The sequence below is a fragment of the Ostrea edulis genome, chromosome 2 (assembly GCF_947568905.1).
Source record: "Ostrea edulis chromosome 2, xbOstEdul1.1, whole genome shotgun sequence".
Classification (NCBI taxonomy): domain Eukaryota; kingdom Metazoa; phylum Mollusca; class Bivalvia; order Ostreida; family Ostreidae; genus Ostrea; species Ostrea edulis.
The window spans coordinates 5,285,065-5,302,650 of NC_079165.1; the positions used below are offsets into that span (position 1 = coordinate 5,285,065).

General features: G+C 34.3%; 1 protein-coding gene across 20 annotated transcripts in view; it reads right to left on the minus strand.

Moving 5' to 3' along the window:
• The window catches only part of LOC125657375 (uncharacterized), a 77,194-nt gene that overhangs the window by 26,772 nt on the left and 32,836 nt on the right, over positions 1–17,586 (minus strand). For 9 of the 20 annotated variants that reach the window (XM_056157421.1, XM_056157420.1, XM_056157419.1 and 6 more), the window contains exon 4: positions 17,269–17,453. The exons of 10 other annotated variants lie outside the window; for them this stretch is intronic. The gene's annotated coding sequence lies outside the window, so the exon portion shown is untranslated. Of the gene's footprint in view, positions 1–17,263; positions 17,454–17,586 lie in introns of all 20 variants that reach the window. One more of the 20 variants, XM_056157424.1, reaches the window with a different exon arrangement.

The following is a 17,586-nucleotide window of genomic DNA, read 5'->3' on the forward strand; positions in this document are numbered from 1 at the left end:
TCTGATACGTTTTGTGTAGTGATAATATAATGAATTCTTCTGATACATTTTGTGTAGTGATAATGTAGAAAATTGTTCTGATACATTTTGTGTAGTGATAATATAGTGAATTATTCTGATACATTTTGTGTAATGATAATATAGAGAATTCTTCTGATACAGTTTGTGTAGAGATAATATAGAGAATTATTCTGATACATTTTGTAGAGAGATAAAATACAAAATTCTTTCGATACATTTTGTATAGAGATAATATAGAGAATTATTCTGATACGTTTTGTGTAGAGATGATAGAGAATTCTTCTGATATATTTTGTGTAGAGATAATATAGAGAATTCTACTGATACATTTTGTATAGAGATAAAATAGAGAATTATTCTGATACGTTTTGTGTAGAGATAATATAAAGAATTCTTCCGATACAGTTTGTGTAGTGATAATATAGAAAATTATTCTGATACATTTTGTATATAGATAATATAGAGAATTATTGTGATACATTTTGTGTAGAGATAATAAAGAATTCTACTGATATATTTTGTGTAGAGATAATATAGAGAATTCTACTGATATATTTTGTGTGAGATAATGTAGAGAATTATGACCACTCTTCGTTATTTTTACCATTTTACATGAGAATAATAAACAGTGTGCGTTTAATGTCCCGTTAATAACATTACACTCATATTGAGACTTCACCAGTGGCAGAAGTGAAGTCCCACAAATTTAGACTCAGGGCAGTAGTAGTGAGGAAGCTTCTAAGTGCCAATGTCAGTCGTGACTCGGGACCTCTGATTTTAAAGTCCATATTTACATGAATATTCATATTTCATCTGAAAAACCTGCGATCATAACTTTTAAATGCTGAGATACGCGACGACACCTCTGTCAACGTCTAAATGTCAAAGATTTATTGCCAAAACTTATTATTACCGATTGCATCATAAACTATAAGTTTACAAGTTTTAGTTTTAAGCTTTAAATCTTACAGTAGGTTCACAAAAAACAACAAATTCCATGTCATGATTATTTTACTATGAAATTATTGAATGAATGAATATCTGTTTAAAACCGTTTTATTTGCTCCGGTGTCTCATATTTATTATCTTTTGCTTTTATAAAATTCAGACAAGAGTTTGATTTGTTTAGATCATTACGGTTTGATATGCAAAGTGAGTCATAGTATATTTCTACATGCTTTTTAGACGTTAACAGGTATTTGTGGACCTTAGCGGGAACGATAGATTGATCATATATGACATGTTCCATGAAAAAGGCTTGTATTGACTCCCATTTGGAATGTTTTTTCAAAGTGCCAAACTGTGGTAATTTTTTGTGGTAACTAAAAATATTAACACTCAGGATGAAGAAAATGTAAAAAATAAAATTATAAAAGTATTCTTTCACTTTTAATTTCATTTTTTTAAAAACGGTTGCTAACGTCACATTTTTATGACGGAACACTTGACAGAAAATGAATTAGCAATTAATAAATCTTCTGTTTACTAAATAAGTTATGAAATTATTTAACTACATGGCTCTCTTAATGAAAGGTTTAAATGTAATCTATATACATTACATCGAGACCAATGTTTGTTGTGCTTTAATAATGACTCCGAATCTTTTATTTTCTGACAATGTTAATGTCGGTTCTTGACGGAACTTTTTTTATGCTAATGTTATTGTTTGACGGAACAAAATCTTGCAGAACTTTTTCGCAGTGATGTAAATCATGATAGAGTATAAGTAGTTTCCCATGATGAGTTTTTATTGCAATAAAATAGTCTTTGAATTCATAAACCGGTAGTTTGACGTACAATTTAGTACAAATAGAACGATTTCTTATGCTAACGTCACATGTTGCTAACATCAGCAATTTTGACAGAAAGTCTATCGCTTGAAGTTTTACGTAAATCTGGATACCCCCATTCACTCAACCTGCCATTCCATTGGAAAATCCCATTACAACGCCCCTTGCAGGGAGAGGTGTAATAATAATAAAGAACCACAACTCTTACAATGGTTTGGTAAAGAAGTGTGCTAATGTCACATTGTGCCGAGTAGAGTTTGACAGAATGATGTTAGACTAAATATCAATGTAATTTCTTAAGTTAAATATTTTGTTTAAAGAAAATAAAATCTGTTCCACAATTAGATTATGACTTTTAATGCTTAATTCCAGAAAAATAATCAAAGCAAATTGTTTTGCAGTACATCTCTATGTACATATGTACATTAGTGCTAACGTCAATATGTTTGACAGAACAAAAGTTACAAAAACTGCTTACTTTGAATTTACTTTTGAATAATTTGTTTTCATAAATAGTTTGCAATTTTTGTGATAAAAATTAAGTAAAAGTACATACATTTTTTTACATCTTTTTCGCCCCTTGTTTTCTTATTTAAGTTGAAATAAAGTACCCGAGAAGTTGGGTACCACTTCTCACGGGAGTTAATTCTGTCAATTTTTCTCATATTTTGAACATTCACATTCCAAAATAATTTTAACAATTTATGTGTGGCAAAATATTTTTGATTTTATAATTAACTCTAGTCCATTCAAGTTTGTAATTAAAAACATTCTTTACTTTTTGAGCATATTTATTTTTAAATACGGAGGGGAAAAAATTGACGGACATTTTATGCAAATTTGGTGGAATATGTCATATAGCAGAATCATTAAACATATGGAAACAACATTTGAATTCTTCTTTGTTCCTAATGGAATTTATTTATAATCACAATGTCTGAAAGTTATCAGAGTCCGACTCCTTTATATGATATAACCGTTAATTCTCTCACCATTTTGTTTGTGCTAAAACCTTTGATCTGGTTTGACATACATGTACAGGGTTTGACACTAAGGCACGTCCGACCGACCGAGTCTACTAGATAATAGTTCCGGTCAGGTATATTGTCGACTTACTAGTCTGACTGGTCGTGTTGACAAAATAAACAAGAAACTTTACTATAAACAATAAGATATTTTATTCTTAACTAAAAAAAATCACTGTGAAGAGTTAACAAGCAACATTGAACCGCGTGATGACATAATCTCTATTTTTATTTCTAATAAATGGTCGCTGTCGGAAGTGATGTTTTACGAAATTTACTCGATGTTAATGTGTGTAAAGTTATGTTGCGGATAAATAGATATAAACTGAATTTATTTTCATTTGAAAAAAAAAAACAGTTTATCTTAATTGAAGATGAGAAAGCATCTATAAAATTGATAAATTACATCGTAAACAGCCATTTTTCGATGTTGACACGTGTGCGGAAATGTCTCTATATTCAAATACGACTTTTCGTCATCAAGGAAAGATGTCCCAAGAGATTCAGAAAAAAAAAGGAATAGGTTGGGAAGAAACAAAGCAGGGCTTATGAAATAGAAATTATAAAAAAAGCGGTTGAGGGCATTTTATTCTAATAAATTGACTAAAAAAATTTCTGTGCCGGGTAGAATTTAAAGAAACAGAAAATGCATTTGAAAATAAAAACATCAAATTGAACGACGAGACTAAAGATTTTTTTGAGACAATTAAATACGTCTTAGTTGAAACTTAACGTTTGTCATTTTAATTAAGTATCTAAATATGGAGAAACAATCAATGGGTTTTTTTTTCTGGAAAGTTGGTCAGGGCTAGTGGATGTAAGGTCAGGTCTAGTAAAAATCATTTGAAGTAGCCCGAATGGTCTAGTGCTCAAAAAAGTAAATGTCAAACCCTGATGTACATATAAAAGAAAATCTGAACAAAATTTAAATGATTTCCGGATTATTTGTTTTTAGGTGCATACACTGATGAAAGGCTTTAAATAATAGGTGTATTAACATTAAAACATCAAAACATATGACTAATTTAGACTCATCCTTAAGTCATAAGGCCAATTCAAGTTAATTGATAGATTATCATCCCCGCCCACCCTACCAAAATTGGCCCTGACCCGAATTTTTGTTATTTTCCGAAACTTGCGATTTCCGGAATATTTTCATCTCCGACTCTGGACTTTACACTTCTTGCTTACATTTCCGGTAGAGGAACGTAAAAAGACACGGGAAGAAAATCGAACAATATGGTTTTCCTAATTTCTCGCGTTCTTACAGGCGTAAATCTTGAAGAAGTTGGGTACATTTCTGTTTCAAATTAAAGCTTAACCTGGAATTCGTCTGTCAAAGAGCATAGATTGATACCCACTGGCATTAAATGATACGCATCTGTTGAAAAAAAAAACAACCAAAAATTGTTTGTCTTTAATATTTTTCTCATAAAATAAAAATAAAAAATAAAATCCTCCCATCCGCCCCATACTTTTTGCTAACCCTGAATGACAATCTACTAATTAAGTTGAATTTGCCTAACCCTGGGTTGTGAAATGTACCATTTTTTGTACACCCTTTTCTGCTATTCCTATGAACACATTTAGACTTTATACAGTGCATATGTATCAGCAAACTTACACATGAATACTATATACTAAGTTTGGCCTCACCCTGGGGTCAGAACCCTTACTCTGGGGATCAAATTTACAATATTGGTAAACGACTACCTGCTTTATCCATTTAGTTTCAATTTAGTATCAACAGCAATAAAGAAGATGTTATTTAAGTGTTATTTAATTGTTTTACACATAAACACTATATAACAAGTTTGGCCATGCCCTGGGGTCAGAACCTCTACCCCGGGGATCATGAAATTTACAATTTTGGTAGAAACCTTCCTGCTCTCCATCACCATGCATTAATGATTTAGTTTTTCTTACACGTGTGCGGTTCTTGAGAAGAATTTTGAAAAGTTGTCAATTTTGGGCAGTTTTTGCCCTGCTCCCTAAGGTCCCAGGAGAGCTGGAGATTTGAAATTTACAATTTACGTCCCCCTTGTCCCAATGTCTTCATACCAAATTCGAAAAAAAATTGGTCTGGTAGTTTTCAAGAAGTTAAGGTTAATCGATCCTCGTTTGATGTCATAGGTATTTGCAAAAATCTTTATCAATTTAAAATTTGTGCATGATAGAAATATATCTTTCGGAGGAATTTTAATCACTGCATAAAATAAAAATTTTGGTTAACTAATAATTGATTTTGAAAAAAGTTTATATTTTCCATAGATTATCAATTCTTTCTAATAAAAAAAATGTTGTCAAGGGCAATAACTCCTGTGCTGGTATTTCTTCTACTGTATGTCTATTATACATGATTTCCCTAATATCCACAATTAATTTATACAGATTTATGAATTAACATTTTTTTAAACTATTGACATTTAAAATTTGTCATTTCAACAAGTTTTTATCTATTTTAATTATTCTGTATAACAAAAATGTGTGATTTTCTGATGTTAACATATACTTCCGATTTTTTATGTCTGACATATTTAACAAGAGGCCCAATGGCCTAGAATCGCTCTTCTGATAAATTGTACAACCCCACCATTTCTATTCTTAGCCTCTTAGTACAGTGGAACCCCGTTATTACGTTTTCCATTTTGTCACGATAAAATAACGTAATACCGGGGTCAACGTAATAAACGTTCCCAGTGAAATCCGTTAAAATTATCATTTGGAAATTGTATATCGTCCGTTGGTACTCCGTGAAGGGGTGTGTGAATATATCTTTACTGTTTCTTTCTTTAAAAGAATATGATACTTTGTTTTATTTACATCTTATCTTTAATGTCCGTAATTCTTCATGTTCTTATCCCTTTTCTTTATTTCGGTGTAGGATACATAAGGATGTTTTCATAAACGTTGCTTTTTCTGCATTCGTTTGGACCGCCATTTTGTTCAACTTTAAAACAATGCGTTCATGTAAATTTCTCTCAATAACTCGTTCCGGTTCGTATTCAACATTCGTATTTAAAAAAATAACAAAACATCGTTTTTATTAAGTTCTCTAATTACACAATACACAACACAATAAAAAAAATCCCACCCAAAAAACAACAAAACTATAGACACAAAACGCACACGATACCCAACACTTACACACTTCTCACCAACGATAAACATGCACGGAGAACAATTTAAGCGCAATCCACATAAAAAAATATATAATGATGCACGAAGATTTCATTTATAACGCTAAATGATGGCACTAAAATCTCGTGCGCATCAAGGGATTTTAAAATATTCACTGAAGTAAATGCTGTGCACGAGTCGGCCGATAGATTGGTGTATGTATGGACGAGAGTTACGAACACCCAAGCTGCATGTCCAAACAACGAACAATTTTTTTTAATTGAACACCTTTAGTCACCTATGTCCAAGCAGTTACCCAAGCGGTTGTAACATTGCTACGATAAATCTTTCTTGTTTGGTACCAAAGCTGTCCGTGAATAGAGTTTTAATAGCGAAGGTAATCACACTATGCTGAACACGCAGGTGGTTGAGAAATTATTTCTTTGATTATCAAAATATGTAAAATGAAGTAAATTTCATAGAGTACAATTTCTAAATAAACATTATTTAATTGTTTATCACTGGCTTCTATACGGGGTATTCACCTGTATTGATGTCACTAGATCTATCGAAGCGTAATCAGTCGAGCGTCTCTAATCCCCAAACAGACCAGGAAATTTACGTGGTGACTGCCTCGGGCAGTCAAGGTGTGAATGCCTTATTATTTTGAGAATCATTATTGAATAATTAGGGGTTTATTACGTTTTTGTCGAAATTTTTACAACGTAATACCGAGTCCTGGCATTTTAGGATAACGTAATAACGAGGTCTATTTTATATAGGTTTGTTAAGAAATGGTTTTGTGCTTTGAAATTCCAACGTAATATGCGGACTAACGTAATAAAGGGAGAACGTAATAACGGGGTTCCACTGTATTCTAAATCTTTAGTTAAATCCTAAGAATTCAAAAAAAGTAGGTCAATGTGACCTACTTTTTGGTTTACAGATTTTGAGAACCCAAGAAATATCAACTCACAAAGTTTGATGATTTTAAGCCAATTAGTATCTGAATATTGAAATATAGCTGTCAAATTCCAATCGTAGGTCATGGTGACCTACTTTTTGGTTAGCAAACTCCGAACATGCAAGACCCATCAACTGACAAAGTTTGATGACTGTAGGTCAAATAGTATCTGAAATATATAAATATAGCCGTCAAATTCCAAAAGTAGGTCAAGGTGACCTACTTTTTCGTCGAAACCTTTCGAACATGCAAGACCCATCAACTGACAAAGTTTGATGACTGTAGGTCAAATAGTATCTGAAATATATAAATATAGCCGTCAAATTCCAAAAGTAGGTCAAGGTGACCTACTTTTTGGTCGACACACTCCGTTGACTCAAGATGCATCAACTGTCAAAGTTTGATGATTGTAGGTCAATTAGTGACTGAAATATACAAATATAACTGTCAAATGCCAAAAGTAGGTCACAGTGACCTACTTTTTGGTCGATACACTCCAAAGACTCAAGATGCATCAACTGACAAAGTTTGATGATTGTAGGTCAAATAGTGTCTGAAATATAGTAATTTAGCTGTCAAATACCAAAAGTAGGTCACGGTGACCTACTTTTTGGTCAACACAAACCGAAGACGCATCAACTGACAAAGTTTGATGATCCTAGGTTTTACAGTGCCCAAAATATGCATCTAAAATTGAAAATGTGAAATTTGAATATCTGCAAAATTCAAAAAGTAGGTCACTGTGACCTACTTTTTAAAAAATATGTTTCAAGGCCTCAAGATGCATCAACTTACAAGATTTGATGATTCTAAACCTCTCGGTATTTGAAATAACAACTTAAAATATATCTATAAATGATAAGTCATAAAATTCAGAAAGTAGGTCACGGTGACCTATTTTTCAGTTGACGCATTTCAAGGTCCCATGATCCACCAACTGACAAGTTTTGATGATCATAGGCTTCAAAGTGTCCAAGATATGCATCAAAATTTTAAAATAAATACCTGCAAAATTCAAAAAGTAGGTCACCGTGACCTACTTTTGAGACAACTTGACACAAGGTCCTAAGATGCATCAACTGTCAAAATTTGATGATCCTAGTCCTTATAATGACTAAAATATCTAAGATTTAAGGAATTTAAAAAAATTTTAAATTTAGGTCAACTTTGAAGTGACCTTGAGACCACGCCCTTTGCCCCAGGGTAATGCCTTGAACAATTTTCAATCTACAACATATCCTCATCCTTATGTGTAAGTTTGGTGATAATCTGCCCTGTGGTTCTTGAGAAGAAGATTTTTTAGCAACCACTACTTTTGTTTGTATTTTCCTGATTATCTCCCCTTGTTAAAGGGTCACATCCCTCTATTTAGTTTGTATGAAAGCCCTTGGGCCAATGATACCCTGTAACAAATTTGAAAAAAATTGGCCAAGGGGTTCTTGAGTTATAGCCCTTTTTCTAAAAAGTTTACGCACACCGCACAAATGGCCATAGCATTAGCTCTTTGAGCCTTTGGCTCAGAAGAGCTAAAAATGTGGCAACATACGCATTTTCTTTGGTTATTGATTAAATTGATCTATTTTGAATGGAAATTAATACAGATTTTGCACTTTTAACCATTAATATTGATAAGTGACATGAGGATCGACCCACCTTAAAAATAAACAATTGTTCATGCATGACGGACGACAACCGATTGCAATACTGACAGGTCATCTGAGTTTAATCTGAACAAAATTTAAATGATTTCTGAATTATTTGTGTTTTAGTCCGCGATGTTGGTGACTTTTGTTTTGTAATCGATTAGTAGCAACATAGAGCTCTAAACGACTGACAATCGATCATTGACAACAATCATTTCATCACTCGTCTACATTATGATTTTTCTAAACAAGTGAACAGCATTTACCTTGAAAATTTCGGGGGGGGGGGGGTGGGGGGGTCATATGCCAGCTGCACCCCCCCCTTAAATCTGCCACAGATACACATACACTTAACGTACAAAAGTATTTTGTATTCTTCATCTATAGGATTTATATTTAAAACATCGCTGAATATTCCTTAATTTCACTTTTTCATCCAACGTATTATATTCAATCGGGGGGGGGGGGGGGGGGGGGGGGGGGGGGGGGACAGCTAGAGGAAAAGTCTATCTTTCACTGGTTACATCAGTTATATAAATGTTTTGAAGCTGTGTGTTTTCAGGACACATGGGGCTATATTGAAGGCATGTTTTACACATGTGTACAGGTGTAGTGGGATATTGTGTAAGGATTTTGATTTTATTTCAATGTTACATACATGTACAAATATTAGAATTTTGAACTGATTTGCAAGAAGCGATATAAGACCTCAACATTATGCAAAAATGCATGTGAACGAGCTTTTTGGCCTAGCGTCAATCACAGGAGTCTGACAGTGAGCTCAGTGGTAGTATTTATGCTCATTTCTCATTTATTTCTACTTTATAGATAAAAATTGCCGACTCCTGGCTGTGACGTCAATAACACATATATATACATATTAAGTATATAATTTCAGTTTAATCGCTACTTTAAACAAGAGACCCATGGACCACATCACTCACCTGAGTCACCTTGGCTAATATTTAAAGATTTTCCCTATACATTTGCATGTAAAACTTTGATCCCTATTGTTGCCCTAACCTACTCCTGGGGGCCATGATTTTTACAAAATTGAATCTGCACTATGTCAGGAAGCTTTCATGTAAATCTCAGCTTTACTGGCCCTGTGGTTCTTGAGAAGATTTTTAATGATTTTCCTATATATTTTAAAATAAACTTTGATCCCCTATTGTGGTCCCATTCAACCCCCTGGGGCCATGATTTTGATAAACTTGAATCTGCACTAAGTCAGGAGGCTTTCATGCAAATTTCAGCTTTTGTAGTCCAGCGGTTCTTGAGAAGATTATATATCTGCCTTTTTTGTGATTATCTCCCCTTTAAATTTGACATGACCCTTCATTTGAACAAACTTGAAAGCCCTTTATCCAAGGATGCTTTTGGCCAAGTTTGGTTATAATTGGCCCAGTGGTTCTGGAGAAGAAAAGTTGAAACTCTTAATGTAAAAAGTTTACAGACAGACGGAAAGACGACGGACAACAGGCAATCAGAAAAGCTCAGGTGAGCTAAAGTGATTTACAAGAAATGTTCGTATGTTTGCATAATTTGTGATTTTTAGAAAATCTGTGGTGCCTTCGATGTAGTGTTAGGATATAATGCCAAGGGCTAGGTTGTACATGTATTGCTAAGCGAATTCATATCCAAGGCCAAAAATAATATATATATGTATACATGTGGATATTGTGTATTTGTATGTAGTATATCAAACGGTGGATTCTGAATATGTCCTCCCGTTCTCTTTGTGATTTCGGCTTAAAATTCCCTCGTTCTTAAGCCTTTTCAGTTTACAAAATGCCGACCTCCTCCTAATATTATTGCATTAAAAAAAATTCTGTTTTCCGTACTGTTTTCAATTCCCCGTCTTAGCAACACCCCAAATGTATAGAGTTTTTCCATTATTGAAAGTACTCGCACCTCAGCAGTTAGAGATAGAATAAGAGGTTAAGAGCTCTTCCTGCTTTCAATTTTCTCAGACACGAGCTTCTTCAAACAATGTATCTATGCCCAAAGGCGGATCCAACGTCGGCGATCCAACCCCTCGTACAGTGATTCATTTTGAAAATGGTTATCATGAGTCCAGCGGACTCCCCTTGATTACAATAATGAGTCCCATGCTAAAATCAATGAGTTCAAACTTCATTATTTCAAACAAACAGCCCGACAGGTATAAACAAACCACGTTAAGGAAGAAAGCTTATACTGTTGTCACCCCCTTCTAGAGAATAAATATTTCACTTTTTATTACAAGCCATCGGATAATTCATTTGCAAAAAATTCTTATTCGTAGTTCATATTGCAAATTGATTTTCAGATGTTTAAAGTTGAATGATGAAAGTTTTTATTCCTAGCTACTTTGTTTATGCCATTTAGTTTTTCTGTTCCGTGTAAATGCTGCAATAAATAAATTTTTCTCCGTTTTCTTCATTTTTCTCAAATCTTAGCCATTTTTGATGACATTGTTTTCACTTTTCGAATTTTTTCAACCTCTACTTCATTTTCAGGACTGACGTTTGATTTCGGGGACTCCGTGGTTCTTTTGTTTTTTTACCCGCAGTTACTGGCAATATTATCATTCACATCACTTTGCAAAAATGTTGTTAACTTTCCCTGATTAGAAAGTTTTAAAACATTAAAAAAAAATTGGCGTAATTGGATTATATGCGAGGAAATTCTAGTTCCCAGTTTTGCTTACCCGCCGTAATGCCTTATATTTCATTTGGTTTCATTGGTTAATGCAATGCGAGTTGACCAATGAAATATCATAATTCTTAATTCGGAATATCTCGGGTGCAGGGCTCGAAATTAACATATGCCCGTCAGTCTGTGACTGGTTAAAAGTCTGGTGGACTGACTGACATTTGTTTTAGTCAGTCCGATGGGACTGGTTAATTTTCTAAAGCATCATTTTGGAAAATATACTTATGAAATTTTATACACAGATTTGGCATGCTTCAATCTGTATAGATATCAGACGAATCTGATTCATATATATAAACCCCACATTTCAGTGTTACAATATTGTCTGAGGCATATTGAGTTAAATTTCATTTTGATAACATTAACGAAATATGTTTAATAATTTCCGGAAAACTCTGTTGGACTGGTAAATTTTTCTACGGACTGGTTGAAATTATACCCCATCAGTCCGACTGGACTGGTGACAAAAAAAGTTAGCTTCAAGCCCTGGGGTGTGTAGTACGTTCTGGAGCTTAGATTGGGAAATGAAAACATGATCATATATTTTCGAATGTTCATGCGTCCACTGGGATGCAGTTATTGAAATCATACGTCCTGAGCAAATTCAATGCGTAATTTACGCAGGACGCACGCCAAAATGAATCACTGCTCGTATAGTATGTTTCCCCAGATCTCTGAGACTGTAACCCTCAGTTCTGAAATTTATGGATCCAAAACTAATTGTACGTGGTATTTAATATCAACTACGGACATGTACTTTGTGCTTACTCCCCCCCCCCCCCCTCCCCACTTTCCAACTTTTAAAACTTTGTAACAGTCAAGCCGAAAGCCTACATCAAAGGGGAGGCGAATTTTATATGTGGTAACTTTCACAGGGGCCTAAGATACCATTTTTAATTATTATAATTAAAAAAGTTCGGTTATACAATCTGTTTCGTTTCATTAGGTTTCGTTTCGTTTCGGTAGATTTTGTTTCACACTTTACAGGTACCCCCAATTTACTTGCCAAAAAATAGACCGCTGACATCCTAATTTAAATGATTTCCGGATTATTTGTTTTTAGGTGCATACACTGATGAAATACTTTAAATAATAGGTGTATTAACATTAAAACATCAAAACATTAGGGCTGGGTATCGTTTGGAAAATTTCGATACGATACGTATTGCAATACAGAGAGATGATATGCGATACGTATTGACGATACAATTTATGTACATTTACACTTAATTTTGAGGATTAAAATGATTAAATAATAACAAAAATAAAACTTCACCTATCCTTTTTGTTTCATTTGCATATAGTGTTAGCTTGAATTAATCTATCACAAAAGACAATTGTGCATGGAATTATTATCTATTTGCTTTTATCAATATTGTTAACATATTTTTCTCTTCATGAAAACAAGGGCATATTCACACTCTCTGGCTTTAAACAAACCCTAATTGCTGATACAATATCTCCCGCTCCAAGTCTAAGGCAGCAAAGGAAATTATTTTCAGGATGAATATTCACAAATGAATTATAACTTTATTTATTTGTTCATATATTTCTTCATACAAAAATTGCGACTGCAGATCACTTTCGACTCTGATCACTACATACATCATTCAACAATAGATTTCTCGCCATTTTTCCGACAGTAAACTTTATGATGTCATCGCAAATGTGTTGTTAAATTACTTGTACCACCAGAGCTTACGACCTCTGTTCCACAAACGCTACACTTTGGTTTTTTCAAGCTACAAATATGTAATATTTGAAAACTAAGACCACGGTATCGTCACCACGAGCACACTTTCGACACGTTTGCGTTGTATGCAGTCATGGAGCAAATGATATTTAAACAGTTCGTTCGTAGATTTTCAATTTATTTGTTAACTCGTTCATGAAATCTCGCTGTAAGATACGTTAAAACCACTCTTAATATACCAAACGATACGGGACTCGCTGTATCGGTTATCGTATCGCTCAAAAATATCGATGTATATCGATAATCGACATATTGATCCAGCCCTACAAAACATATGACTAATTTGGACTCATTTTTAAAGCCCGAGAAAATAAGCACCACCTTCAAATTTACTTGGCCCGTGAACCCTTAAATTGTCAATCAGGAAAAATTGAGCTTCACATTGGATGCTAGAAATTGATGGACATTTAGTTACTAGTCTTTGTGTATACCTTATCTATCTTATCAGGCGACCGAGGCGTCCATGCAATCTTTTGATGCTTACCGCATAATCCAACTGGAAAGGGAACTTTCATGTAGAGATAGTCAGGCCACTGATAAAATATGTTGTGTTTCCGCTAACCCGATCGACCCTAAATTATAGCCCCAACCCTAGAAATTGTTTCCGCTAATTTGAAAAAAAAAATCGTCATTTTTCCGGAAAAAATATATTCTCGGTTCTTGGTTTTCTTTTTAGTTAGACATTGAGATGAAGTCATTCAAACGCTTTAACGATGTACAAAATTGCATGGTATTGTGTCAACAGTCTTCGACGTTAACCAGTGGCCCGATGGCCGAGGCCAGTAAAATCGGGATCGGGCTTCTTAAAATATTGAACCCAGGAGTCCGGCGGGCCTATAAATGTTTTCTTATATGTTCTGTATATATTACAAAAAAAACGTGAGATTGACTCAGACTTTGTCATGACTTAGTAGTCAAAAACGATCAACCATGCTGCCTTTTCTGAGGTATAGGGAGGGGGCTCGTCCGGGAAATTCAAAACCACCCAAACATATTTCACAATAACAACCATCAAATCCTACGAGGAGAAAAGAACGAAAATTTATGCCCCATTAGACAGGGCCTTGGCTAAGATTTGATTCTGGAGAAAACAAAATGTTTTGTACGTGATGCATACAAAACAAAGTAGAACATGAGCTGCTGATGTCATCTGCGAGATTAATATGTTGAAAATTAAAATAAGATCCTTTTAATGTCAGTTGTTCTCTAACTATGATCATCTTGACCTGTATTTTCCTACAGTAGAACTGTGCATGTATCTATAGAGTAGAATAAACATGCAGCACCTTGCAAATGACAAGTGGTCAAATTAGAAAAAAACATTTTGGGCCTGTAAAATATTGTTCGGGCTTGCACAATTATTATACTGGGAGGCCCGAAGGGCCCGTGCTTCACAAAGTTTTTCGTGAAGACTGTGTCAAGTGTTTAAACAACATTGATAATGTTTGTAACTAACAACATGGCATGATGGTTGACCTAGTACTGTACCTTCATGCTTGCCTCACGCAACAGTGCTTTGACAATTGAAGTTAACAGACGGCCGAAAGACTTTGCCAAGTGTCATGTTTCCATAGAAGACTTTCTTTTGTTAAAATTGCCAATTCCTATGGTGTTTTTATGGAGGTCATGATGCAGAGTGACAGACATTATATAGTGCACTTGAATGTCCAGTCTATCAAATTTGTATGCACATCCATGGTTTCTGCTGCAGTTCTAACTGAATACACTATGAAAAAGGCCACAAATAAAGCAGTGAACGCATCCGAGTTGTTGATGGCTGTTGAGAGCCGAGGGGGGGGGGGGGGGGGAGATGTGCAGACTTTTTTTTTAAATAAAAATTTATGTCCGGTAAAAAGTGTTAGCTGGAAGAGAGTTGGATCCCATTAGGATAAGTGGGATTTGCTCAGACTGTCTTCCTACCCTTGTTCCATTTAGATTGTGAAAGTACATTCAGAAATGAATTAATAAACTTAAAATATGTTAATGATGTTGATATTTTGGTGATTTTTTAATATTTTTTTTCAAAATCATCATATTATTTTCCTGTCAAACATATCCAAAAGTAGTATTCCCATGACAACCAATCTAAATGTAGAAACAATATAGCTAGTACTTGTATAGCATAGGAGCATAAAGGAGTTAACTTTAATTTGTGTTTTATGGTATATGTTTCATTGAAAAATATTGTTTCTTCTAAAACATCTGGAAATAATCTTCAGCCAATAACAGGTGAAATTTTACTTGCAATGCAATTTAAGCACAATTTTATATTGAAAGTATAACATTCAATAGATCATTGAACTTGTTAAAGTTTACAATGTTTTCGCATACTTTGAAAAAATAAAATTTAAAAAAAAAATAAAATTTATTTCCTACCTACCTACCCTATTTTTTACTGGAGCGTTAGCGGAAACTCAACAATTTTTGTCGTTGGCCTCATACAAGAATAGAAGTAAATTTTGCATACAATTACATTAATTATAATGGAATATAATAGGTTATGCTTAGGAATGGGTACGATTGAAAATAATTATTATGGATTGTTAGAATATAATTCACACGGACATCGATTTTATGCTAAACAGATTAATTATGAGTAAATTTAACATCGTACGCTAATGAAATTTTGCTTACACTCAGTTGAAAATTTAGAAGTGAAATTTTCCCTCGAAACATGGCAACAAACGTGCATGTACGGTAACTGCAATCTAATTAAAATTAGATGTTGGATCCGATCGCGTGTTCGCATACATATGTAGGCGAGTACGCGAGCGGATCTAATATCTAATTCTAATTAGACTGATGTAACTATCAACTTATCGAAAGAGAGGTTAGCCGCTATAATGGCTCTTTCTTGCATATAATGGTTGGAATTGGGATCCAGAGGAAGAACGAATTCTTCGTCTGGACCAGTTATCGAAGGAGCTGTCGGAAAATCCGAATGTCCTTACTGTTTCTGTAGGCCATGCGTTATGGAGAACATCGTCGGATACCAGGTATCTGACGAAGACAGTCAAATGGATACAACTTAGAATAAAAAATAATCCAAGTTTTCAATGGCTAACGTCTCATTTATATAAGATAGATTTATCGAGCTTTTTATTTTTTTTTTTACATGTTTGAATCAAAAGATTTAATTATCAACGTTTCGATTAACCTGCACAAGAAAAATGATACCATGAATTTTTCAATCTTACAAAAACGTACAGGTAATGCAGGTAACACAGATAACATCCTGTGTATTTGGGACGGTATATACAAACTACAAGTAGCAGGGTTCCCTCGAGCTCAGGTCTTCACACCTGCCTTAAATTAGCTCCGCCCTGCACTTAACTTACCTGAGGAAAACCGACCGGTTGAAAACCTCGGTCTTTAAGTCATAACAATGGGTTTTGATTAAAATTCACCATTTTTTGTAAATCGTTTTCTGTTATTTTTAAGTATGCATTTTGATTTTATACATTACATAATTATGTATCAGCATACTTATACACATCAACACTATATACTAAGTTTGGCCCCACCCTGGGGTCCGAACCTTTACTCTGGGGATCATCAAATTTACAATATTGGTAAAAGACTACCTGCTTTATCCATTTAGTTTCAATTTAGTATCAACAGCAATAAAGAAGATGTTATTTAAGTGTTTTACACATAAACACTATATAGTTATTTGGCCATGCCCTGGGGTCAGAGCCTCTACCCCAGGGATCATGAAATTTACAATTTTGGTATAACCCTTCCTGCTCTCCACCACCACGCATTAATGATTTAGTTTTTGTTTTTTTTTACAATTCGACTGGTAGTTGTCAAGAAGTAGTTAAAAATAAACAATTGTTCATGCACGACGGACGACAACCGATTAATAGCCTGTACATGTATTGCTAAGCGAATTCATATCCAAGGCCAAAAACAATATATGTTGGCTTCCACTCTCCCTACCTATCCTAGAAAATGTCCCTATAAAAAATTGAGGTGAAAAAACCGTGAAAGTGGAAACCAACAAACTATATTTTTTGCCCAATCATGGCCCATGCAAATGTATTCATGTATTTCAGCGAAAGGAGCGATAACTTTTACAAGCAAACATTACGAAAAGAGGTAATAATTATATTATTATATATATAAATAATTACGCGTTCCCGTTGCCGGGGTAAGTGTAATGTCGTCTCGGGAAGCAGACCTAGAGTGGGATCAAAGGAAATTCTGAATAAAGGAGACCTGCGTTTGACAATCATCAACATTCTTACTTTACCACGTTTAGATACTTTTATCCGTAGTCTTAGTTCCCTCGTCTCTGCTGGCAATGTTGAGTTTAGCAGTCTTGTATTACACACACGAAGATAAACGGTGAAAGCCAACTAGGCCTACAATCTCAGCCCTGTCGTCTGCTGCGCCTGCCCTTGATGTAATGTTCCTGTTCGCAATGGCGCGAAGTTCCTTCAACAGATAGGATTTATCGCTTATTTTCATCTCCAACATCGAACCCGACCACAATATTTTCTGTTTATTTTTACCCGAAACAAGACTAACCCCATAGCCAAGTGATCTTCACATGTTTGCAGTCTAATTA